This window comes from Corapipo altera, unplaced genomic scaffold, assembly GCF_003945725.1.
Source record: "Corapipo altera isolate COAL_440 unplaced genomic scaffold, ASM394572v1 112, whole genome shotgun sequence".
NCBI lineage: Eukaryota > Metazoa > Chordata > Aves > Passeriformes > Pipridae > Corapipo > Corapipo altera.
The window spans coordinates 5,914,501-5,940,624 of NW_020884899.1; the positions used below are offsets into that span (position 1 = coordinate 5,914,501).

At 46.5% G+C, this 26,124-nt stretch overlaps 1 long non-coding RNA gene across 2 annotated transcripts in view; it reads left to right on the forward strand.

Annotated features, from left to right (window-relative positions):
* Positions 1 to 9,887: 9,887 nt before the first annotated feature.
* The window catches only part of LOC113949985, a 210,797-nt gene continuing 194,560 nt past the window's right edge, over positions 9,888 to 26,124 (forward strand). The window contains exons 1-2 of one of the 2 annotated variants that reach the window (XR_003528630.1): positions 9,888 to 9,984; positions 11,526 to 11,606. This is a non-coding gene — a long non-coding RNA (uncharacterized LOC113949985). Of the gene's footprint in view, positions 10,019 to 11,525; positions 11,607 to 26,124 lie in introns of both variants that reach the window. The other variant, XR_003528629.1, reaches the window with a different exon arrangement.

Here is a 26,124-nt window from a genome sequence, read left to right on the forward strand (position 1 = left end):
TCCCTTCCAACTCAGCAGATTCTGAGATTCCCCGAAGCACCACATGGGTCATCTACATCTGAGCATCTCCCAGCAAGTGGGGAGGGCTTTGGTGGAGGTGGCTGTAGAAATCCTACCAGCATCTGCAGTGGAGTCAAGCAAGGGACAAAAAGCTCCACTGCTCATCCTGTTGAAACAGAGGGTTAAAGCTTCTCTGCTGGAGCCATTCCCTGCTAGTAAGATCCATACAGTCCATTAAAGTTAGAGATCTTATTATGGGCTATATAAAAAAGGTAAAGAGGAAATGAGAACCTTATGAAGGGTTTCTTATGAGTGCAGATGGCAAGGGCATCTGAGGATAAGGAAGCCTCTCCAACTGGCTTTTTCCAAACAGAATTGCTTGCTTTACAGGTTTTATCCTCTTTTAAAAGGAGATAAATGGATACAGGAGTATCTTTTCTGCACAACTCACACCTGCTGACCAGCCACACCGCCCTTGTGATGGATAAACAGATCCTAAACACGTCATGCTCTGTCCTAGTTTCAGCTGGGATAGAGGTAATTTTCTTCCTAGTAGCTGGTACAGTGCTGTGTTTTGGATTTAGTACGAGAATCATGTTGATAACACACTGATGTTTTAGTTGTTGCTAAGTAGTGCTTACCCGAAGTCAAGGACTTTGCAGTTTCCTATGCTCTGCCAGTGAAGAGATACATGCCAAGCTGTGAAGGAGCATGGCCAGGACAGCTGACCCGAAGTGGTGAAGGGATATTCCATACCACAGATCATCATGCTCAGTGTATAAACTGGGGGGAGTTGGCCAGGAGCCACTGAATCACTGCTAGGGGGTGGTATGGGCATCGTCAGTGAAGGGTGAGCAGTTCTATATTCATCACTTGTTTTTCTTGGGGTTTAGTCCTCTCTCTCTTTTTGTTATCTCCCTCATTATTATTATTATTATCATTTATTAATATTATATTTAATCTCATTTCAATTATTAAACTGTTCTTAGCTCATGGGTTTTATCTTTTTCTAATTGTCCTCCCTACCCCACTGAGGTGAGGGAGACTGAGCAAACATCTTCACAGTTCTTAGTTGTTGGCTGGGGTTAAACCAAGACATGCTTTCAGGAGCATAGTCTCCTTTCTTCCTAGCACCAAATTCAGCCTTCAAATGCACTTTTAGGTCATGCTCAGCCATCTCCTGAATCAGAAGGAGCTGACTGTATTTGTACCTCCTGCAGCCTAATTGAGGACTGATTAGACAACCATAAGCACAGAGGAGTTGAGTCTATTGAGGAGCATCAGGAGCACTGAGAACTGGCTGAAACAGGCAATTCAGCCTTCCAGCAGTGTCCACTGCTTTGCCACTGCTTTTTCAAGGCAGCAGGGACCTCAAATACGAATGAACTTTTTGTCTGTAGCAGAACCAAAGACCCTTTGAGTATGAGCACTCATGTGCTTGCTGTGACCACCACCTGGGACATTTTGTCCATTTCTCATCCTGTCCCCACCTGCCATGCATGGCTGTCCTGTCTTGTGGCAGTGCCAGGGTGGGAGAAGGTCCCAGAGTTGCTGTCTGAACTGTAGGCTCCAGCGGGAACCCTTGACTACTGCCTTGGGTCCTTTTGGGGCCCCAAAGGAGCTGCAGAGATTGGAAGTGTCCTTGGAGCATGATTCTAACTTATACAGAAGTATAATCTGTCTACAGAGAGGTTGTATGGGAGTGATTCTGCTTCCCCCATGCAGGCTGAAGCGAAGTGAAGCCGAGTGACATGACCAGGGTTGTGCAGATTACCTGTGGCAGAGTGAGAACAGCAGCCCAGCAGCGCTGTGAGCCCTTGTCACCTCTGCTTGGTGTCAGAGCTCTGGCCACCTTGCCTCCCAGCCAGGCAGCCCGCTCCTTTCTCCTTCAGACTCTTAAAATAAGACTCGCAAAGCCTCGAGCGTGGTTTCGATTTCATTAATAAATCCCTGCTTGCACTTGAAGCTGCTGTGCCTTTTAAAACATTATCCGTGGCTCTGGTTACACTCCTGATGAAAGCAGGCATGGTCCTATTAGTTTTCATGGCAAACAGTGCTGCCACGTCCCACTATCCTTTAGCAGTCAGTGTAACCCAAATTTCAAACGAAAGGGAGGGGGCACAAAAAGCATCTTGAAAAGGCAGTGTCTGTCTCATTCAATGCAGACCAAAGGTATTACATTTTTGAAATCCCCCTGCTAGAAGCAGCTTTCATTTGTCCATACAATTTTAATTTTTTTTTTTAATTGCTACCAACAATTACCTACTGCTCTGCAACTCCCACCTGGTGCCTGTGCCCCTCCAGCCCCAGAAAGGGGCTGCACCAAGGAGGGGGAGTAATGGGTATGGGATGTGGAGAAGGGAAATGGGAGCTGCTTGAGCACTGAGGAGCAACAGCTGCTCTGTAGTGCTGTCTCCTCTTCATGGCTCAGAGAGGAGGTGTTTTTTGGGGGGAGCAGAGTTAAGTGTCCATAGCCAACCACTCTGAAAAACCCACCCCATGGCAACAGGTTTGCTCTGGGTCATTAATCTGGATATGCAGATGGATAAACTGAGAGGATGGGGAGAAGAAGGGGAATTCTGTTCCAAACTGCTGAGTTGAGCTTTTCAAAGCCTTCAGCTTTGCTCTGTCCCTCAGGCAATTCTTGGAGAGCTTTGTGGAAGTGGGTTTGCAACAAAAGCAGAGAGATTGTGCTCAAACAGGCCAGCAGAAACCAAGTACAGGGATGTGGGACTGTGGCAGAGAGGAAAGGAAAGAGAAGTGGGGAAATAGGTAAAGGGAAGGGAAGGGAGAAGGAGAAAGATAGTAAGAAAACAGAGGAAGATACAATGAGAAAAAAAGATGAGAATAAGGAAGTAGGGAAGAAAGTGAGGAAGCCCCTTTGCCTCTCCCAGGGCAGACAGGTGCTGGGGGCCATGCTCCCCTTCTCCCACTTTGGATTGCACACCTCCACCTGTGTCCCAGCACGTTGCCTGCCCTGCAGGAGGGCTTGCTGCCCTGCCCACCCCAGAACCAAGCCCAGCAGCTGTCAGAGGGGCAGGACAGCCAAGGGCTGGCCTGGCTCTTGCTGTTCACACAGAGCAGCCGGGAGAGGGTGGCAGGTGAGCGAGACACAGTCATGGCTACAACAGATGGCAGAGGCATGACATTACATGGCAGGGCTATTATTTACTGAGTGCTCGTGTATGTCATGGCTGAAGATGACATCTTATTAAGGAGTCATGACACTGGGCGATTTTTTTAAGCCTGGGGGCCAAGAAGGCTAATGAACAGGGAAAGCTCCAGGAATAGATGGAGGGAAGTGCTGTTTTCAGGTCACAGTCAAAGCTGACTATATTTCACTGACGTGATTTCTGGGAGATTTCTGGGCTGTGACACATCTCCCTCCTGCTGATTAGGGATGGTTGCTCCTTGCCATGGCCTGACCGTGCTGGCTCAGGTGGAAGCAGTTGTCTCGAGAGGCCCTACTGCAAGGGAGCAAAGCCTGAGTTGAGTTATGAAAAAGCTCACACCCACAGACAGCCAAACACTGGTACCGCTGCAAACAAGGGCATGTAGCAGGCAATGACTTTTGGACAGCTTTCTCCAAATCCCACCTTGCAGGAGGTTTGGAGGAGGACTCTCAGACAGCACAGGCAATAGCTGGGGGAGCGTGGGAAGAGGGACCCCGCTCATCAGTGTGGCACTCTCACCCCGGTGTGATGCCTGTCAGGACAGTTAGACCAAAAGCAGGGCTGCCCAGCCCATTTTGACCCCCTCAGCCTGCCCTGGCACCGTGTCTGCAAGACTTGCCCTCCTCAGCCTGAAACAAGAGCCGCCCTCCCGCAGCTCCCATGCACCGGCTCCTTATCGCTGACCCACTCTGTCAGTGCAGATGCTTGACTAATGTTCCCTTGTAAAATGTTGTGTTAAGCACATTCCAGCCGCTGACATTAAATACTTGGGCCAGGGCAGTGCTCACCCTCCGGCGGGCGCAGCGCTGAGCCAGCCCCAGCCACACGCCGGTGCTGCCATAGCCAAACCATCCGCTCTTTTCTGCCCCATCTCCTCCTCCCCTTGCCCTCCCTCCGGCACAGCCAGCGTGGGCAGTGGGGGAAGGAGGCAGCGGGCAGGACCACGGCTGTCTGGCAGATGAAATAATAATTACCCCAGCCGCCTCCGGCCTCCCTTGCATTCCTCTGTGCTAACAGCTCGGCTTATTTTGTTTTCATCTGCAAATATTGACTCGTTGGGTTCTTTTCACCTCGTGCCTATTAAAAAGGCATTGCTCATAGTATTGTTATTGAATTTGTTCTGCAGCTGCGAGAAGCATCCAGCGGCTTTAAGGAATTCACTCACACCACTCACACAGGCCCCGAGGGCTGTGTTCCCTCAATACCCTCCGGAACTTCTTTGCCTGCTGCTCTCCAAGGCACAGGACCTGGGGCTGGCTCAGCAAGGATTCTGCCCAGCCTTTCCACCAAAGGGGAGATCAGAGTGGTGCTGGGGATGAGGCTGCAGAGCTGTGGTCTGCTCTTGGGGGATGCTGCTTTGCTGCTCTGTGCCTCAGTTTCCCCGATCAGTCCTGTGATTTTCATAATGCACTGGGAGTGTTAATTATAGATGTGAGATTTAACTGCCTGACCTTTGTGCTGCTGCCACTTGTCCTTCAATATTCACTTCATCTTGAAAATGTGGGAGTTGTTTCCAGATGCCTTAACCTGGCTGGAGCAATAACTAGAAAAACAAATCCCTTCATTTCCCACTGAGCTGAATTATCCGGGTAATTAGTGAATATGACAGCAACGCTCACACATCTCCAGTGTCAGAGTCTGGGGTTGTAATTGCAGGGGGGGGGGGGTTGATGCCTGTCCCCCATGCAGGGGGGGGTTGGGGTGCAGGAGAGGGATATGCAATCTCTCCCCACTTTCCCCACAGTGTTCAGCTGAGGTCAGGGGCAGTGGGACAGCAGCCTGCTCGTGAGGAAAGCCCCTGTTTCGGCAGCTGTGCTCAGCTTTGGCATCTCTCCCAGAATAAAACTGACTGGCACCACATTCACAGGGACTTCCCTCTGTCTCCAGCCCCCCCTCCAGGGGAAATCCCAGGGATGCCAGCACTCTGTCAGCAGATCTCACCTGATTCCCAAATCCCGAGATGGCATAGGAATAGGGACTTGGAACAGATGAGAAAGGTTGAAACACCAGCAGGTGCCTGGTGGTGGTTGTCAGTCCTGTCACCTGTGAAGTGTCCCAGTGGTCCCTTCTCCATCAGAAGTCTGACAGATTCTCATTCCTATGAGTGGGCTGGGGTGTGGTGAGCTTTGGGATCCTCTACGTGCACATCTCCTATGGCAGGACACTTGGCTCAAGTTCTTCACCTCTCTAACCTCCCTCCAGATACATTTTTAACCTCTCCCAGCATGAAAAGAGCAGGTGAAATCTCAGCCCACCACACCTGCCTACACCCTATCAATAGCCACCAGCAGAGCGTGGGACTGTTGCTGTCACTGGTGTCAGGGAGAGCTGTGACCCCCCCAGTGGAGGGATGCTCTTTTGGCAGGAGGGATGGGCCATGTGTGGGACATGATCCCAACCTCCCTGCTTTGAGCAGGTTGTCTCCTGCCTCGTGACCAGCCTGCAAAAAATAACGCGGCTGTGTCCTTCTCCCCAGCGCCTGATTGTGGAAGGCAAATGTCAGCGTTGTCATGCCCAAGTGTTTATTTTGGCAACAGCCAGGGGCCTGGCCAGCGGGCACAGGGGACATGGCAAGGAGGATCAGCCGCCCAGTGGCAGCTCCTACCATGCCCCACCAAGGATGTGGTGTGGCCAGCAGGCACTTTGCTCCTGGTTTCAGGCTGCACCATGTTGGGGCTCTCATAAATACCCACCAGGCACAGGGAGGGCATCATGCTGGACCCCAGTGGCAGCCGAAACCTGGAGGCCAAGGACCTGCCTGTGGGTACCACTGAACCTGGGGCTGACCCTCAAGGGCGCTGGCTCTGGCTAATGCCCAGGGTCATTCCAGGCATAGCCCTGTATCCCTGCCGCAGGCTGGGAAGAAAATCATCTCTGAGGAGTGTCCTGTTCTCCTGACCTTCGCTCTCCAAATATTTAGGATCCCACAGCGCACAGTCACAGGCCTTGTTCAGCTTCAGGGTGATGCCATTTGCCTCCAGTCTCAGCTGTCCCTAGTAATTAATCTCTGGCTTGCTGAGCTGGGGATGGGGAAGATCCAGTCCTGTAAGGTGAGTGCAGGCACCAGAGCACCCTCCCAAGCCCTCTCTGTCCCTTGTTCCCTGCACACCCACACTCCCCATTCATCACAGGCTGATGGTCACCAGAGATTGAGAGTAGCATCCATGGGAGGGCAGTCCCCTGTCCCTGGCAGGGTTCACTCTTCCCTCCCTGGTCTGCATCTGTCACCATCCCAGCAGTGACAAGGGAGAGCACAAGCATGGCCAGTGGGTGCTGGGAGAGTGCATGTGGGGAGTCAGTGTAATAAGCAGGAGGAGAAAACTGGGATGTTCATGAGCCAGCAGTAAGTCAGAGAAGTAACCCCAGATCCCAAAATAGCCTGGTGTATTTTGGTCAAGGGCAGAGACCGTGGCCATATGGACTTGTGCTCCATGTGCTGTCATTCCCAGCCCATGCACATGGCTTTGGGCAGGCTCAGGCCTGAGCCCTCAGAGGGGTCTGAGCCTGCTGTCAGGAGGTGGCATAAATTAAGAAGGATGATCTTCTCTGCTGGGGTGGTTGTGGATACACTACCCCACTTTCATGAGTTCTTAGAGGTATCTCTGCCCACTGGCTTCTTGGGAGAGAGAACTGCCTGGAGAGGTCTGGACACATGCTGGGACCTTCAGAAGAGATTCCAGGAGGAAGAACCTTGTCTGGGCAAGTCCATCACCCCAGTGAGGAGAGAGAGAGCTCAGGTGGCAAGTCCTTGGGGAAATGGCACTGACTGTCACTGAGCTTTAGTGACCTGAGGGTGCAAAGGGAGGAGAGTCCAGGAGGAGGATACTGAAAGCAGGAGTGACATTTTGGAAGGGGCCATAGTGACTATTGGATTTTCTTTGCTCTGATCATAGGTGTAGCTTATTATATATGCTAAAATCCCAAGGCTGGCCATGGTTTTGCTCATTTTGGTTGAACACCCACTTCTTCCATAGAGGACTTTCCCATTCACAGCTGACACAGTAAAAAAGTAAGGATTATTTTACCATATACCAATGCTTTATATGAGACAGAGCCATAAAGGATGTGTCCATCAGAGACCATTGAGCCAGAAGTCCCAGGCAGATTCTGCTGTTCAGAAGTCCCTTTACTATTGGTTGCCAGGGGTTGGGGATGGCAAAACCCCCAAACCTCAGCCTGCACGGTTTTATGATGAGCTAAAATTTTATGGTGCTTCATAGGCAAAAAAAGGGGTTTTTTATAAGCTCTTTTAAAATGAAACTCCACAAAACTAAATTATCACTAATTATATTTTCATATTTTTTATTAAATTAGAGGTGATTTTTCAGTAAGATCTTTGAAATCCTGATAGTAATTATTTATTGGCCAGACACTACATTTTCCTACCAAAAGCCATATTTGTAGTGATTTCCAAAAATAACAATAATTTCAACACAAAATACTGATGAAAAATCATAGAAAACGTGCCAATTTCAAAGCATGTGAAACGGGAAAGCAGTGAATTTTTTCTTTTTTCTTTCTTGTCAGATGGATTTGTTTCCATTTCCATCCAACTTCTGATCATCTGATGATGTTGTTTTCTTGAGAGAAAAGAAACCTCAAGTGATCACATCAACATGGCTTAGATTTTCAGCTGATGCAAGTCAGGTCATCCCCACAGGGGCTGGCACTGTGTTTCATGGAAGGAAGATTTGGCCCCGTCTGTTTATGTGATGTCTTCACACCCCTCAATTAGCTGCTGAAACCACTAGTAGCACTCCTGCTTGGACCAACAGGGCTGCAATTGAATGGTGTAGGGCAAAAACCCCCATGGAGATGAAGAGAAAATCATAAGCAAATGAAAAATGGAAGTTGAAAGGTGAGGCTTGAGGGGAGGAAGTGACTCATGGGTTGGGAATGAGGGATGGGGTCTTGGGGAGGCTTGGCAGCTCGAGCTTCAGTGACCCCCGACTGCGAGGAGTCATGGGGAGAATGGAGGGGAGGCCAAGCATGGAGCAATGAAACGAACAGTCGAGCCCAGGGAGAGCTGTGAAACCTTGGAAGACAAGCCCATGGCGGTCATGCAGAAAGGGGAGGAATACCCTGCATTTCCAGACTGTCTGAACTGTTTAAACTTCCCTTTGCTTAGACTGGGGGCTGTGTGAGACACGACAAGGTAGACACCTGAGGGAAACCAGGAAAACTGATCCACCTACAGCGATGGCTTAAAGCTGCGTTCAAGCTCCTGACTCCGCATCTGCTGTGCTGTGTGGGGAAAGGGGCAGCCACTGTAGCATAAAGGAATGGGGTGGTATGTTTAAAATAGTTTGGATATCCTCGAATGAACCCTCTGACCTCCTCCTGCAAAAGCCATCAGAACCCAGCTGAGCCATCACGTGTGAGCAGCCAGGGCTCGGCGAGTTGGCGAAGGACGTGCGGACGCAGCAGTGGCACACATGTACCACATTAACCAAGGAGAATGTGTGGGGTGAGTAAATCTCTGTCTGTGTGTAGTGGGGCTTGGTGTATTTGCGTCTGGTTGTAAAAGAAGCTATTTGGATGCCAGCTGTGCCTTAGCAAATGGTGCCTGAAATACCAAGAAAACCTCACACCCATAAAATGGGGCTGGCTCGTGAGTCAGAATGCTTCTTCCAAAGGTGCTGCAGTGGCAGCTGGAGATCAAACCATGTGCTCATCCAGTGGTATTTTCTGCCTGCCCTAACCCCATCTCCCTGCTGCCTGCACCCTCCTCTCCTGCTCCACATGGGCCATGGCTCCATGGGCAAGCACCAACAGACATCCTTGGTCTCCTCTGACTTTGGAAACACTGGGCTTTTCTTGGCTTCCTTGGAGCCTGATTTCCATAAAAGAGAAATACTTGGCTCTAATTGACTTAGTCTGGACATGGTTTTCAGTGGGGCACAATGCTTAACAGGGAGCTGTGGAGCAAAAGTGACTTTTTACACCATTATGGGGAAGGGATTATATATAAATATATTAATAATAGATATATGCTGTTGCAGGTAGATAAAACTTTTCATTTCACCTCATTGTAATGAAAACAGATTTTACCTTCAGCTATAGCACCACTTGGTGTCGTTTAATCTCTGAATATCCCAGATACACCTTTGCCATTCATGCATGGTTTGGCTGCAGTATTTCTAAGGGCAAAGCAGGCTGGAGATGCTGCTTTCTCAGGAGAATGCAGCAGTTTCCTGGAAACCCTGTTGGTGTCTGAGCTGCCATGTGCCAGAAGACCAAAAAGATTTAATTCAGGGTCTGTTCTCCCAGGGTTATACAGGACAGACTCAAGGATCTGAAGATCTCTTGGTCCTTCAACCTTCATATCTGATCATTGCTTCTTGGGACAGAGGGGCAAGAACCCTATTATTTGGAACATGAACTTATTACTCCAGCTACTGCAGCATGGAGATGCTTCTATTTACTAGAACAGAGGTGGAAAAGCACAGTTTTTAATGCTTTCCTCTGCATGGAAAACCCCAGAAATACCACTCAGAACCTGCCAAAGCCCTGGCTGGGCTTCCACTGTCATGGATTCCAAATCCAGGGACTGGAACTAGAGGATCTTTAAAGTCCCTTCCAGCTCAGAACATTCTATGATGATCCTGTGATTCCATGATGATTCTTTGACTCTATGATGATTCTTTGACTCTATGATGATTCCATAATTCCATGAACAGGCCCCGTCCCTTCACAACAGGCCCCACCCAGCCACAACAAGCCCAGCCCACCGACACATCTACGTATGACCCTCTGCTTACAGCAGCCTCAGCTCTGCAGCAGAAGGTGCTGACCCCGGGGGAGGATGGAGGTCTGTACCTGCTTGGAGGGGAACACAAGGAAATGTAGGTTGCCAGCAAACCTTGTGCAAGTTTTTCTTCTGCTTGTTCTCCAATTAGACGGGCCCTCTTCCTCTGCTGCTCGGAAAATAATCTCTGCGATATTCGCCAGTGATGGATTTGTTGACTGTAAAATTAAAGGAGGCTTTGGGATTAGGGATCCTGACCTCGGATCCAGCTCTTCTGAGGCTGTGGCTCAGGTTGGTTTTTTTGGAGCTAGCAAGTAACAATAAACAAGCTTAATATTGGTTTGTTATGCCTCTGATAGAAGGGTTTTAAATGTGGAGCCTTAATTGGAGTGAGCACCAGGTTAAAACTGAGTAAGGGAAGTTTATTGAAGAGTTTTTTAAAATATTTTTTTTAAACTTGAGATTTTTTTGTGGGAGAAAAAAATGTTTTACTCACTCTCTGGATCTATTTTTCATGGAATTAAAAAGCATGAGCTGAACTTTTGTGTGTAACTGGCATTTCCTCTTTTTCTATACTAAAATGCTAGGGGAAAGATAAAGGAGCTGGGAGAGGACACAAAAAAGTGATTAAAAAAATTAGCCCTTCTCCCCTCATCTTTTTGATAAAAATATTTCTAAACCAGTTTTTACAAAACAAACGTTGTTTCTTCTTGAAGTACCTGGGATAGAAACAGTTGTATTGTGGTGGAATGAGCTTTTCATTTTTTAAAAGCAGCTTTGGCAAAATATCTTAGTTTAACTGGAGGATCTTAAATTGCAGTCATCTTGAATGCTCAGAAGTCCTTTCATTACCTTCTGAAAACTCTGACATGTGTATATATATATATATTTAATTTTTCAAGGCACAGCAGGGGAGAGATGCTGCTGAAGAGACATTCCTTTTTTTTCTGGTGATCCTCCAAACCTGCCTGTGCTATAAGGCAATGATGAAATAATTGTAGTCTGGATAAAGCTTTTAGTGCTGAGCACGAAAAAATAAGCAATGGGAATGGGGCTAATTTGTCTCTCCCCTTGGAAGGAAGACTCTTGTGGCCCAGTTGCCATAGTGTCAGCCAGAACTGATTTGCAAATGAAGGGTCTGCAACTCTAGATGAGCCTATTGCTGCTCCAAGAGTTATCCCATAATTTTCTCTGTGCTTTTGTCTGCTTTACTGCTCAGGGGTATGGCCAGGTGCCAGCAATATGACAGCAAGGGCTGAGCACTGCCAGCAAGTCCATTTTGGGCTTAGTTATGAGTATCCCAGGTGAAAAGTGTTAGCTAACATAATCTGACTTAACTGTCAGTCTCCATCTCCAGGAGGAGACTCCACCTGGGATGTCATTTGAGGAAGGGAAGAATCTGCTCTGGATTTGTCTGCCCGTTTTCAATGAGATGTTGCTTGCAGCTTTTAAGCCTCTCTTATCAGGGCAGTCCATGTTCCATGTACCCACCAGGACTTGCTTTAGAAAGGTGTTAGTGGCTGATGGAATTGGATGATTGGGGTCTGGGGGGAGAGGAACGCTTAGGCTGCTCATGATGGGTCTCTGCTTTGTCTTCTGCCCAGGTTCCCTGGAGTGCCAGCAGCAGGGATTAGTGGTCAAACAGGACAGCAGTGCCTGGCTATAAACCTCACTTGGATTGTAAGGTAAGGATACAGGAAGAATCTCCACAAACAGCCAGCCTGTCCTCTCGACCTTGTGTGTCACCATCTGCCGTGGGCTCGCAGGTGAGAAATATTTGCTTTTCTTGGAGAGATGTGTCTAAAGGTAAAGCTGATTGTCGTAATATATTTATTGTTATTGCTTTGTTGTACCCATGTGGAGCTTATTGCAATTTTACTGTGTTCGTACCTGTCCCCAATTCTCCTTTGGTGTTTCAAAAATTCCTTCTGGTTAAATACTTTGCGGTGCTGCTTGGGGCAGCTTTGTCCCTGTCCAGTGAGTAGAGATGCTCTTCTAGGTTTGAGGATTGAGATTTGACATGGATGGCAGTTCCTTTGATTTATATTGTCGAAGGGAAGGTTAAAAAGGTGGTTTGATGTATATTTTGTGAAAAAAAGAAAACCTTACGGGAACATGGAATATTTTTTGCTGCAAAGAAATGTTATTTTGGTTTGTTACATTGTGCAGACCTTTAGGAATGCTGTTTGGAAGCCTTCTGAAGATAAGGGACTGGATGTATTTGTGTTGTCTGCTAAATTGTCCTATGTAGTAGTGCAGGCTGGTGGGATAGGAATAGGTCACCTGCAGAATCTGAGGTTTCGTGATGAACAAACCTACTGAGCCACATATGTGAGTCTGCGATCCAGGGTGGCAGAAGTATTGTTTCATAGTCTGTGAGTTTGCTTTTGAAGTCTCATTTTTCGGTTTGCCTTGTCCAGACATGCTGTTTTAGGATAGGTGGGTGATTTGCTACAGGTATTTCTCAGGGGGTGGTGAATGAGCAGTGAAGGAGATCATGTGTAGCTGGGAGTGTAATCAAATACCAGCTCAACAAAGCAGGTCTTTTGCTGCTCTGAAACCACGCTGAAATTATTTCTTTTCCTCTTGGTGAAGTATGAGTTTGGAGCATCTGGGATTTCTGGGAATTCCTTCCTCTGGATGGGTTAAACCACAAGTAGAGTAGAAGCTGTGCTCATCTAATGGGCCTGTCCATGCAGCTACAGCCAGAGCCTTCACAGGGTGATCCTTGCATCCAGAACAAAGTCCTGGGAATGAGCAGCGTTTAATGGCATAACAAGAAAGCCAATTTCAAACTGAAGCTACTAAAAATTAAGGAATGTATCTGCTCCTCCTGTTAACTTCAAGCTCTGTTGAGATTTCCTGGAATATTCTCAATCAGTTGTTCATCTGAGCCTCTGGACAAGGCATTAGGCATTTTGTTTGATAAGGAATGGAGATGTATCAGTGGGATTGAAGCAGGCCTGGAAGAAATTTGGGAATGATATTGTTTTGGTTGGTTGTGGTTTGGTTTTTTTTATTTCTTTTGCTGGGTGGCTTGCATCCTTGACTAGCTGAGGGTCAAGATAACAGTCTGTTCAGCTTTATATCCAGTTTTTGGATTGTTTTGTGTATCATTGAAGCCTGTGTAATATATATGTTCTGTATATAAAATAGGCATGTATTTATTATTCTCCTAAATGGCATCTCATTTCCCCAGTCTCCTAATGATTCTCTGGGCAGCTACATGTACAAGATGCATCTGGTTCTGAGCTCTTTGTAGTGTTTAGCTGGTCATATTTCCACATTTCTGGGACAGCGGAACAGTTTTTTTCCTTTGTCTTGATGGACATTAAACTAGACTTTATTTTTCTCTTTTGTTTCTGCCCCCTCCTCACCCAATTCACAGCAACTTTGTTTTTTAAGTTCAATAAAGACTGATCAAGGGGTATAAAAAGTGGGAGAATGGCTTCAACATTTTTAGGGTGGATGGAGAAATAGCAGCATCAGTAAACCAGTATCTTCAGAGTTAGCTCATGAAGTTAAGAGAATGACGTTAAATATTTTCTTCTCAGAAAGATGAAATTGATATGACTTTGTCAGTATGTGGACTGCTATTACCAGGAAGAAATGTAATTATTAGTCTCCTTTGGAGGTGTGTGAATAAAAACAGCACCTGATTACCAGACCTCTATTCAAAGTAGAACTAAATCATGTGGGTTGTTTTTTTTTTGTTTTTTTTTTTTTTTTTTTTTTTTTTTAGTAGTGAGGAGAAGGTTGCAAAGAGAAGCCTGGAAGTTCCTGGGCTTAGTGCAGAGATAACTGGGTTGGGTTCTATTCTAGGTGTTACTTTGGAGGGTCTTCCCTGCCCCTTCACATCTCAGAAATGTGACACACAAACCAGAAGAGTTTACAGTAACGTGTGAGGCAGGTTCCTGGTCTGTTAATCTGTACATGCTAGCAACCCAAACCCAGAGATCAGGGAAACAACAGGGCCTCATTCAAGGCTGTTTCTGTCCGGAAAAAGTGAATTTGCTGTTGTTGGGACTAATACCAGTTCATGTATGAGGGTCTCTCACTGTTGGATTACTGGCAGGGTTGAAGCCAAACTGTGTTAGAATCTGGCTGCAGTAAGGGGCAGAGTTTGCTTTTAAAATTACTTGTGTAAGGTTTTGTCTTCGTTCTCTAGGCTCTTCACATTAAGAAAAGGTGTGCTGGGAGAAGGAACATGCTGTACAAGCCTGGATCTTGCCTTATTTCTGACTCTTCTGTGGTCACGTGGCAACTGTTGGCCAACAGATAGGACTTTGTAGCTGCTCCAGTGTCGAGGCTGGCTTACAGAACGAGCTGGGCCTTTCGTTTGGCTTGCCTTTGGTTTCAGAGGAGTAGGTGTTTACCCTGTGTTTGCTCTGCACCCTATGTATAGCTTAAAGTTCCACTAGATGCCTTGTGACCGCAAGTTCTTCCTGAAAAATGGAACAGGACACCTTTTTGGCTGCCTTTAAACCATGGAAATTTTGCTGAGATTTTTCTGTGAAAGAGGAACAATACAACCTCAACAGAGAAAGTTAATTATAGCAATGGAAATTTTTCTTAAAGACTTTCTGATGTGAGGCTGGTATTGCTTTTCAGTAGGATAGAACTCTCAGAAATGCCACTTTTAATGAAAAATGTTTTAATGGCAAATACTTTCCACAGTGTAATGGTTATTCTTGGGTTTGTCTGAAGCATATTGAACCTCTGTATTTCTTTGTGGAGTTCTGTAACATGGTTTGGCTCTGCCTTTTCACTCCTGCTCAAGTGCAGTCCTGGTCTAGGTGAGGTGGATGCCAGGGGAGTCATGAGAACTGAATATGATAATGTTGTACTTAGACTGTGATTTGTATTGAGCTGCTGTATGAAGTGAGACAATTCTGAACTCTGGACTTATGGATATTTGTTATTACTACCTTGGCCCCTCAAATATCATATGGCTTATTCTTGTCTCTGTCTTAAACTCCATCCAGATTGAGCTACTCTCTATATATCTGGGTTTATATATGCAATAATTCTCCTATGAATCGATCCTGTAGGCTGATTGTCAGGCAAGGACTGACAGGGATGTAAGCAGCAGATATCATCACACAGATTCAAACCTAAAGCAGAATTCTGGTAATGGAACATTTTTTTTGTCTCTGTAATGATGATTTGGTTTTTTTGAGGAGAAGACAGAAATTTTCATCTGTTCTTATCTTGTTCCACCTCTGACCAAGTCTGAACTGTGCTTTATTTTTTAGTTTGTAGTGTCAGACTTGCTGACTTCCCTCTCTTTTCTGGAAATCTCTGCAACTATGAATAAGGACAGTTTATGCTAGCTGGGGAGGTGTGAAGCAAGTGGCCAGGCTGGAACATGGTATCAGATTGCCACTGGCACTAATAAAAGGACTGATAATCTAGTCATGTTTTTGAATACCAAGCAACTTCTATGGCCTTAATATGGAGAGGAGGAGGGGAAGGTAATGTAGAAGGGACTGGCCACAAATAAATTCACCTGTAAACCTGTGAAATAAAGGAAGTCAAGAGTTTTGTAGGTCACTATGATGCTCTCTTTGGGGTCTCATGGTACAGTCAGAATTTAGAGGCTGTGGCCATAGCTGACAGAACTGCTCCAGCACCATGCTGTGCCCTGGCAGGCACCTGCCTTTGCTACACTAGAGGTAGTGAGGAGATGAGATTCTGCCATCTGATGTCATGATGATTGTAAGTACAAGTGGGATTAAAGGGGATTAGATACAGACATGAAGGAGAAGCTCATCAGTGGCTGTTGATCATGGAAACCTTTACTTTGTAGGAAATTGTTCACAAAGAGGTTCTGTGCTCAGATGGACCTTTGCTCTTAAGTGCTGGGCCACCTAAAGTCTGGGTTCTGCTACAGCACTGAGGCAGCCCCATTTGGGCAGTGCAGAGACCTCATCCCATGGGTGGGTTTTGGCTCACAGCTAAGTCTCTCATGTCTGCATCTCCTGGAGGTCCAGTAGATGTGCTGCAGCTGTGTCCAAGATCACTGTGATGGCACTGAGTATGATTCCCTCAAGGGTGTTAAGAGCTGTCCTCTTCCTTCTGATCATCTTAATGCCTAAACATGTATGTGAGAGACCTGGGGTTTTGGTGGCCCATGGCTTCTACTTCCAGTGATACTCTTCCATGTTAACTATTTATTGGATAACTAGTCTTGGATCCAAAGTAAATGCTTAGACCTGGAACTAGAGCTCAGTACTTCTCAGACTACAGGACAAAAATCTGTTCCTGCTTTTTTTTCTCTTTTGTGCCCTGTAAATACCAGCTTCAGTCCCTCCTGGCTGTGCTGTTCTGCAGGTGAGGGTGCCTGTCACCAGCTGTCTGTTCAAGGTCTGGGATGCCTCCCTTTCTGCTGAGCTTTGGAAGAAAGGAGTTTACCAGTGCCCAAAGAATTGTGTTAAGTTCCCACTGCAGGAACAAATTAAGGGTGAATCCACAGTGGGGCCTGCTGTGGCAGAGGCTTCTGTTTACTGCCTGAAAAGTTATAGACTCAGCAACATGAGTTATGGAGCCTTCTCTAGCACCCATAAATCTTGGAGGAGAATCAGAGTCTTCAACCATGTACCCACCCAGGCTAATACCATTTCTTGCAGCTGGAATTAATCATGGCATTAGGCAAACAACAGGGGTTCATTAGGACCAAAGGTGACTTTAATTTAATTGAAATATAACTTGGCAAGTAAAGAGGCGATCCAGTTCACAACACCTAATGGGAGGTCTGGGTTATATATGGAAAAGTTAATGGCCGTAAAAATATCCAAACAACATATTTGTGCACGTGTTCCAGTAAAAGTCCAAGCCAACTACTTTTTAATGGTTTGGGTTTTCAGATGTATATATTCATGTTCTTAAAATAAGAATAAGACTATATGAGTGCACGCAGCCTAGAAAAGTGAGGTGGGTGAGGGTATGAGGGAGAGGAGCCTCATGGTCAGGACAGCATCGCTGAAAACCACCTTCCTCCTTGTGCTGGAGGAGGCTACTAAACCTCTTCTTTCCTCGGTGTGTGACTGTGGATATTTCAGCCTTTCCCTTAGAGGCTGAGGAATAAAAATTCTTACCTGTTTCTTGTGGTATTTTGGGTAAAGGTGCCGTACAAGTGTACCCGGAACGGATGTTTTGAGTTTTTGGCAGTTTCATGTATTTAGATTTCATACGATTACACGAGTGCGAGAAATAAATGAAAACCCTTCAACTGATGATATTGGCATTCCCTTGTGAATGGCCACCCACAGCTCCCAAAATAATCATATTTAAACACCAGTTAAATCAACCTATAAATCAGTGTGACAATGCAGCTCTTTTAACCTTCCCTCTCTCCTGTAGAACAGGTCCTCCCGTTTCTGCATACGCGCTGCCTCGTAAACTGACTCCTACATAAAATATTATTTATATTTTATTAGGTAAATATATGACAGTATGCACACATCGGTGGGCTGTGACATCATAGGACCAGCCTGCAGAGTATGTAGTATGTAGCTTTATACCTATTTTATTCCCCTGGCTGTTTTTCACAGAGAAGGGACCATCTATATTTTCATGGGCATGCAGTCTGTATATCCAGGGGTGAATGTGAATCTGTACTTTGAAACAGACCACTGAAAATAAAACCATATAGCCACAGATTTCCCCCCCCCAACTGGTGTTTTTCCTTCCCCTAAATTTCTTGTGTTTCTTGGTGAAAGAGCTCATCTGATGGGCCATGACAGAACATCATCTTGTAATTGATTTCTCAGGATCAGGCCAGTGCTGGTAGAGTGATGTCAACATTGTGAAAGCTTGTGAGATGCTTGATTCTTCAGGGCTTGGACTGAGAGCCATAGAATCATTAAGGCTGAAAAAGAACTTTAGGATCAGAGAATCCAACCATGAACATAACACTTCCAGGTTCCCCACTAAACCATGTCCCTAAGCACCACCTAAATGTCTATGTGTTTTCTGAACAATTCCAGGAACAATAATTCCACCACTTTCCTGAGCAGCCTGTTCTTATGGTTGACCACCCCTCCAGTGAAGAAATTTTTCCTAATATCCAATAGGGGAAAGTAAAGAGCCTTAGATGATGGTGAGTTAGGAGTGCATAATGGAAGGATATTTATGCAGGGAGAGGAAAAAAAAGCGAAGGGGGGGGGAAAGCAAAAGCGAGATAGAGGACAGGGAAAGAAAAGGGTCATGTGGGAGACACAGGAGGTCTTAGCTGAATGGCTTGCTCAGTGTTACTGCTTTGGGCAAGTCACTTGGGATGCTTCCATGCTGAAAGGGACTGCTACAAGGCGCTGGGAGAGCACACTGGCAGGCGCCGGGTAGGAATACATCTCCTGATGGCTCGGCCGAGATTGCCATATGGTTTTGCTTAGATGGTGCCTCTTGGGACTTGCTCTGTCTTTCGGTGGCCTGTGTGCCTGTTTCTCATTTCAGCAGTTTCTCTGATGGTTTTATCTCCACGTCCTTTGGGTTTTGGGCTACTGAGGAGAAGACAGTCTTTTCACCAGCTGACTTGAGCCTTCAGCAGGGCTCACCTTGTAGTCAAGCTGGCTTTAAGCATTTCCTTTTCAGTAAAGCAGCTGACTCAGAAGCTTTGTGAAACCCACAGTTTGCAAGGAGGAAAAGAAAAATGAGATAAAGTGGCAAATGAAAAACTGTTGCTGCAGACAGGAGATGGTGGACTTCCAAGCCCAAAGGGAGGAGCAAGTCTGAGTGTTCATAGTGAACCCCTTTCATTATTACCACAGCAGATGAGAGATAAGAGCAGAAATGACTGCCTATCTCTGGTTTTAACACGGAAATGTGTCTGCCAGACACCTCCTCCCTGTGCTGGAGCTGTCTCCAAAGGGATCTCCCCAAAAGGGGGAGCTTTTAGCCCACCATATGCTGTGTCCCCCACTAGCTGTCCTGCTTCACTGTGCTGGAGACCCTGTTGGACAGAGGTTGTTTTGCACCTTGTGGTTACCCCTGAAAGTAGTCCATCCTCTCTGCTTTGGGAAAATGGGGAGTGAAAGCAAACACTTTTCACCTAGAAAGCCATGGCTGGATTTACTTCTTATCAGAGCTCTGCCACCCCTTAAGACTTGGAAAATTTCCCCCCCAATGAGGTTATTTATCTTCTGTTATTGCAGGGAAACAGCAGCAACAGGGAGGTGAACTGATTTTTTTGAGGTCTCTGTAGGGTCTTGCAGCAGGTCCCACACCAACAGCTCTTCCCACGCCTCCTCCTCCTGACATCTGCTAACATCCCTGTCTGTATGGTGCCTCAAAAGGCCAAAATGCCAAAAGAAGTGTGTTTATTTTTAACTGCTGATGGCATATTTGACCTTCCCCAGCACTTCTGGCACCTGGTGTCCTGACTAGCTTCACATGTGTGACCCTGCATCTGTGAAGCAACCCTAAAGGACTTGACTTTAGACAGCTGTCAGTTGGTGTGTGGGAGCATGGTACTGTTACCTTTACTGCCCTGGTGCTGCCCATGTCAGCTCTACCCTGGTACCCTCTGCCAGCTGATGCCTGGCACATTCCACCTCTGCAGCATGCTGACCCCAGGCTGCCTCTGTGCCTGCTCTGTGGCAGTGGGGTGCAAGCAGAACAGCTGACCTGGGCAAAACCTCTGTGGTTGGCACAGTTGTTCAGCACCGTGGTGGCCTGATGTTGGCTTGGCCAAGAAGCCAGGTAGAATGAAAGTAAGCCAGCTGGTTGTCCTTAGAAATTTCCTTGGAAGAAATTTATTTTGGTCTCAGCCCTAGTCTTGTCCACCAGAGCTCCTTGGTGCCTCACCCTGAGAGCGTGGCTCTCCTCACTGCTGCTGCTCTGACTCCCTGCAGACTCCTGGGCCTTCCAAGACCCAAGGAGGGGGGCCCTCTTGGCCTTTTCCTGATCCATGGGGCACAGGAGGCTGTGAGAAGCACCACAGCTCAAGCAGAGATGGAGTGAGGAGTGAATTGAATGAGATGCTGGGATGACAAATGCACCCTGTCTCCTCCATTGCTTCACCCCCAGCTTTCTTACAAGGGTGGATGTGACCACTGTTGTCAGTTTGTTTGTGTGCAAAAAGGAGGGCATTGAGGGGTGTTGAGCTCAAGCCCAAGCTCTTGCTCAGGTGCTAGGGGCAGAAGGTGTCTGTCCTCACCCCTTTCTTGCTCTCCAGCTTAGACTTGCTAGGCACTGAGCAACACCAGCAGTGAGGGTGAGTACCAAAGAGTTGATGGGGCTCAATTTGCTCTTCTGGGCTTCTGTGCAGAGTAGCATTTGTCAGGAGGTAAATGAGGTAAACTAGTTCCTAATTAGTCTGCACAAAGGGTCTAATGCTATAAACGTGGAGCGAGCACTATAAATCCAGCGTGTAGCTCGCTGCATGGTAATTTCCCTGTATAGACAAGCCCCAAGTCACAATTCATTATGGCTCTGCTTCGTAGACCCTCCGATGTTGTGCTTCCCCTTTGCTGAGGGCAGATTGTCAAGCTGTGACCCTGCCTTAGTTAATTAACCTTCAAATGGGATTTATTTTCCCTTAGTTACTTGTGTGTGCACACATTTGGTAATAATGACTGTCCGCTTCCCTCGCACTCGCTAAAAGGGGAATAAGTCATTCGTTACAGTGTTTTACCAGGGGTAAAAAAATAAAATTAAAAAAAAAAAAACGAGGCCTCAACTTTCATGGAAAATTGATAGCTTTGTGCCAGAAAGAGACAGTTCCATCACAGCCACTTCTTCAGCTGTCTGCAAATATTTGAAACCCTGAGATATTTAATGTTTTTCAGATGGCGATAAATCTGCAATAGTGTGGGCTCGCTTGAGCTTAGTGAGAGATGAAGTGAGATAGGAGAAAACGCATGAGCCAGCACGGGAGAGGTATTGCTGGTCACACTTCTGCTGATGTCAGGACAGGTTTTCAGGACCTTCCACATACCAGCTGCTTTCTCTTCGCTGGGGAAAAATGTACACAAGTGCGAGCTTCCAGTTCATTTCCCATCCAGTTGTGAGCTAAATGTTTGCTTTTGCTTTGTCTTCTCCCCCCTTTTTTTATTATTTTTGCAATCTGACATTAAAAATATGAACCTACAGCTGGGGAAGGAGAAATGTTACTGGCTGAAAGCTTTTTTTTTTTTTTTTTTCATCTGGCAAGCCTGAGACATTGCTCGGGGTTTGTTTGCTTAACCTTTTGTTTGCTGTGCAGAACCTTGGTGGCAAGTTGCAGAATGTGGTTTGATTGCAGATGTGTTGGTGTTTTACTTTTTTTTTTTTTTTTAAGGAGGAAAAAATGGTCACAGCATCTCCATGTGCTTTGCCTGCAGCATTGCCTCTGCCTGGGGTAAGCCCTGTTATTCTGATACACCTGATGTGCCCTGGGCTTGGTCTGTAGGGAGGTGTGTGGTCCAGGGAAAGGCTGGATTGGCATGGACCTTGAAGGTGGGTGTGTTGGCAGGAATGAAGTCTCATCTGCAGCACATGCATCAGGAATGAGTGCTGAGAAGGGACAGAAGGGCTTTCTGACTGGCTTTCAAGACACTGGAGCTGTGCATGTGTCACAAGATGAGCAGTGAGGTTACAAGCTGGGGAAATATGGCCTGGGGAGGGGTGATATGCAGATGCTTAACTTAGTAAAGTTTCATCATCCTGCTGAAATATGGATGGCAAGTTGCACCAGAGCCTGGTAGCACTTGAACAGGAGGCCACCTGAATAATTTCTCATTTATTTTACTTTGGAAGCAAGAAATGAAACAATTATTGCAGAAGATGCTGTTTTATTTGCTGGGAGGAATCAAAGAGCAGTCTCATTCTCCAGACACCAGCATGTTTCACTGCAAGTGAAGGAGTTAGGGATGATACCACAAGGGTTGTGTGCTGCTGTGGGCAGCCTGGGGTAGCAAAGGGACTGGGGCTGGATCTCTGGGTTTCTTGTTTTCAGCCTGCCATGGCTGAATCACATCCCCCTACTGCAGCTGCAATTCACGGATGGCTTTTGTCCGAGTGTCTGTTCGTGAGGTTTTAAAGAGACAGAAACACCTCAGCAATTTGATTTTGGCAAACAGCTGTGAGCCAAGTGTGGAACAACAACAACAAAAAAATCCCTGTAAAAATCAGGGAAAATGCCTGCAAATTTCCACACATTTCACAGAGGCAGTGTGGTCTCGGAGGCAGCAGGGTGGTCTGGATGTTTTGACTCTGGTGTAGAAAACAGGCGCTCCTATGCTCAAATGCCAGCTCCACCACTGATGTGCCATTTAGCCCTGGCGAAGGCACCTGACCTCTCCATGTCTTGGTTCCTCTCCTCTCCCCTTTCCCCCTTTTTTCTTAAAAAATGAGAACCCGTGGCCCCAAACCTGGGTGGTGGCCAGCCTGGGTCTGGCACAGCCAGGGAAGGTGGGGCAAAGGTGGCTATGTTCCCAGGTTTCAAGGGAGGCTGGGGACTGGGGATGTTCTAGGAATGAAGAGTGTCTTTGACCTCGATGGAGGCCTCGATCCCGAAGCTCAAGCTGTTAATGCTTAGCTGCCTCCCACCTCCCTGCCCTGCTCGAGTATCCCAGAGAAGTGAAGAGGTTTTTCTAGCACCCGGGCAAGCCTGGGTTTGGCAGAGCCCATGCAGTCTCCACACCCTGCTTTTACATATTCATCCCTATCCAGAATGTTCCCTTCTGGGCTGGACTTTCCCAGGCTTCACCTCTGGTCTGTGAGCTCATGAATCATGGGGGAAGAAACCGTTTTGAAAAGGGTGAATTTTGGGCAGAGCTGCAGCAGCTAGAATGGCAAAATGCTGTCTGCAAAGATGGGGTGGAGGGGGAACAGTTGTGGGGAGGTGCAGGGGCTTGTTGGGCCATGAATTTGGGAACAGAGATGAGACAGCAACTCAGTCCTCTGGGCTCTCTTCTATCCTGGGCAGTTGCCCTCCCCTGCCTGTCGTCTTACTGACAGTCCTGATTCCTCTGCTGCTGAATGAATGGAAAAGCTCCAACAGGAATTGATTCAGGCCCTAAATTTTCAGCTCTCTGAGGACATCCAGAGCAGACTGCCAACTTCAGCAGAGCTTTGTAAAATGTGCATTTCAGTTACTGTTGCTTTTTTATGTTCTGGTATTTCAAGGACAGGATTAGGAATTCAGGTGAAACAACTAGGGAGAAATGAGAATAATCGGTAAGTCAGGTGTGCCAAAGTTGAGGATAAGTTGAATTGCTGGCTTTGAGTTCAATATTTCTTTCTCCTGTTTGCTGTCCTGCTGGTGCTCATGGCACACAACCTGCAGTATGTTTGAGGGGGACCTGCTGTGCTTATTCCCTTTCTGCCACTGAGCATCCCTGAGTGGCTGCTGGCATAGAGCAGTTGGGCCCCTGAACCTGCTGTTCTCCAGGCCTGTACTGGCCCTGCTCACCAAGGCATACATGTGCCTTCATCCCTTGTGCGACCTCCTGGGTGCTTCCTTCCACCTCTGCAGGTTTTTCTGTGAGGATGCATCCTGTGAGAGGCAATTGTAAATCAGAGCCTCTCCAGGGAAGTTCAAACATGCATCCAGAGCTGGTTTTGGTGTCACAGAGTCTGAAGGATGTCAGATGCTCTCTGTCCCTCCTCTCTTCTCCTTGGCTTACTCCCATTAGCAGCAGAACAAACAGGGTGTTAACAGAGTTAACATTGCTCTTTTGGCTGAGACCATCTGAAGTGGAAGCATTGCCACAATTTAAGGTCTTTTTTTAAAAAAAAACCCTTGTACTGGTTTTATTCTGGACTTAATTTTCTCTTCTCCCATTATTCAGCTTAACAGGGACCTAGCCACAAGTCAAGCTGCCTTACTTTGGTGCTAGCTCCTGCCAGCTCTTCACTGAAAAGTGAATAACTGGAGAGCTACCTAGCAGAATAGTCAGCAAATGCTCCACGTAGCTCTTTTGGAAACAAATATTATTTGCTTTCCTAGATCCACCCAAATAATGTTGTTTGTTCTGCATAATTGGCTTAAAATGAACTAAGTATGTATCATCTTCAGTACTATGAAAATGTTCTTAAAGTAACTGTGGAAAGTTTTTGCCTGTTGGATTTGGAGTATAACTTGCATGATTTGAATTTTAATAATCATCTTTGCTGAACAGAAGTACCTTTCTGTCTGATGAGGAATCTAACACCTTCTTATATTCCAATCAATGTACTTCCTGGAAATTTCCATTTCCTCGTAGCTCGCTGTTCTAGGGTAGTTAAGCAGAAAGCAATAACGAAGTATATTGTCATAAGATGATGTTATTTTTATAGGCTGTAGTACAATGCTTTTCCTGACATTTTATGATATATTATTAATAGCAATGGGAACCAAAGTACTTTTGCCAAGGATTGAAATGATTCTAATATGTTTCACAGTGCGTTGTCCGTGCTTTTTATCCTTTCTCTTATTTCTTTATATCCAGATCCAACAAAGCACTTAAACAAAGCACTATAAGAGTTTTTTGACAACCCATTTCCCGCTTGCTGTCCCCTAACCCCTGTTTGGAAACTGAAGCTTTGTCAAAAATGAAATTTTTAACAGAAAATTCCTGCTTTCCCTGTATTTTCTGTGGGGACTGACTTCTCCCAGCAGCACTTTGGTTAAGACATGAAAATGAGACATGGGGATGGCTCCATTCTTTAGCGTGAGAGGTGTAGGGTTTGGACTAAGGCACTCCTGGGAATGGAGTGGTCAGGAGGCTGTGCAGGTAGGAGTGGGGGATCTGGCTCTCTTGCAAGCTTTGGTGTGGGCTGTTCAGGTTTTCCTGAAGAGTGAAGGAGTAAGTTGAGTAAGCTTATAACACAAAGTTGAGTAAGGTTATAACACGAAGTCCTTCTGCTCCTGGACTCTTGGGGATGGGCCTGTGCAGGGCCAGGAGTTGGACTCAGCAATCCTTGTGGGTCCCTTTCATCTCGGCATGTTCTGTGATTCTGTGGATGAAGTGTAAAAGGCAGTGCTCCAGCTTTGATATGCATTGGGTCCTTGTGCAGAACTCTGGTTCCCTCAGCAGTGGTCCTGGGGCTCTCCAATAGGGGATGATCCACAGTGCCCACAGGCCAGTGTTTGAGACTGCCATGGAGCCAGGATCCACTTGTTGGCCCCCTTGCAGAGTGGGCAAGGGCTGGCACATCCCTCTTCCTGTAGCCTTGATTCATCTTCCACATTTGTTGCAGGAGGAAATTTCCGACAGATGAAAAAAATATTCTTGAGATGGGAAAATGATGTGTAATCACATGCTTAATTTTCCTGCTGCTGTGAGGTCTGACTTGCTCCACCCTTTATAGCAGCCTCTAATTCTGTCAGTAGGTGTTTACACCTCATCTTTGCCATGCTTGAAACAGGTCAGCAGCAAATGAATCTGAATATATGTGGCATCTTTACATTTCCCTTGAATGCAGGGAGACTGCATTATCCAGCAAGCTTTATAGCCTCTTTGCCTGTTTTTTTGCCCGAGAGTTAGAGGGTTTTTAAATTCCTTTAAGCTACAAGAGCCCCCTTTCTGGAGAAGGGCACCAAGTGCCAGTGCTGTTTAAGACAGAAAATACACGGTTTTGGTTCAGGCATTTAATTGAGTGACTGAGCCTGGTGGCACTGCTGAAGGAGCAAGAACTTTGCACTGGAGAGGCAGAGAGCTTCCACCTGAAAGCCTGTCCCACGGTGCTGAAGAGCTCCTTCAGTGTATTGTGGAACTGCAGCACTTTGGTGACATTCCCCACATTATAAATGGACTTCATGGCTTCTCACGTGCATCCAAGTGAAGCACAGGCAGGGCTATACATATATTTTGACAACTTTTAATTAACATACCATAACTGCTTAAGTCTGTGACAACGTTCTGTGATCACAGGTCTCAAGGGACATTTAACGCTTTGGAACAAACTAGTCTCTGGCCTAAAGTGTCTCAGGTTAGCTGGGGTTACACCATTGATGGATTTGGCCCCATGAGTTCAGTGGCTCCAGCAGGCTGTTTGCAAGAGTCAAACTCTGGCAAATGATCGACTCTGAGCTCAGTTGGAAAAGCTTGTGAAATGAAATCACAGCGCTTTGCCCATTAGGCTTGGGATGAAAAGCAAGCCTGAGAGCTGCCAGTGGTTCATATTTCATGTGCAGAGATTTACTTGTATTAGTTAAGGTTGTGATGAGTTTGAGAAAGAGAGAGGGAGACAATTTGTAAGCCAATGCAGAAATAATACTTCCCTATAGTAAGTGTATAA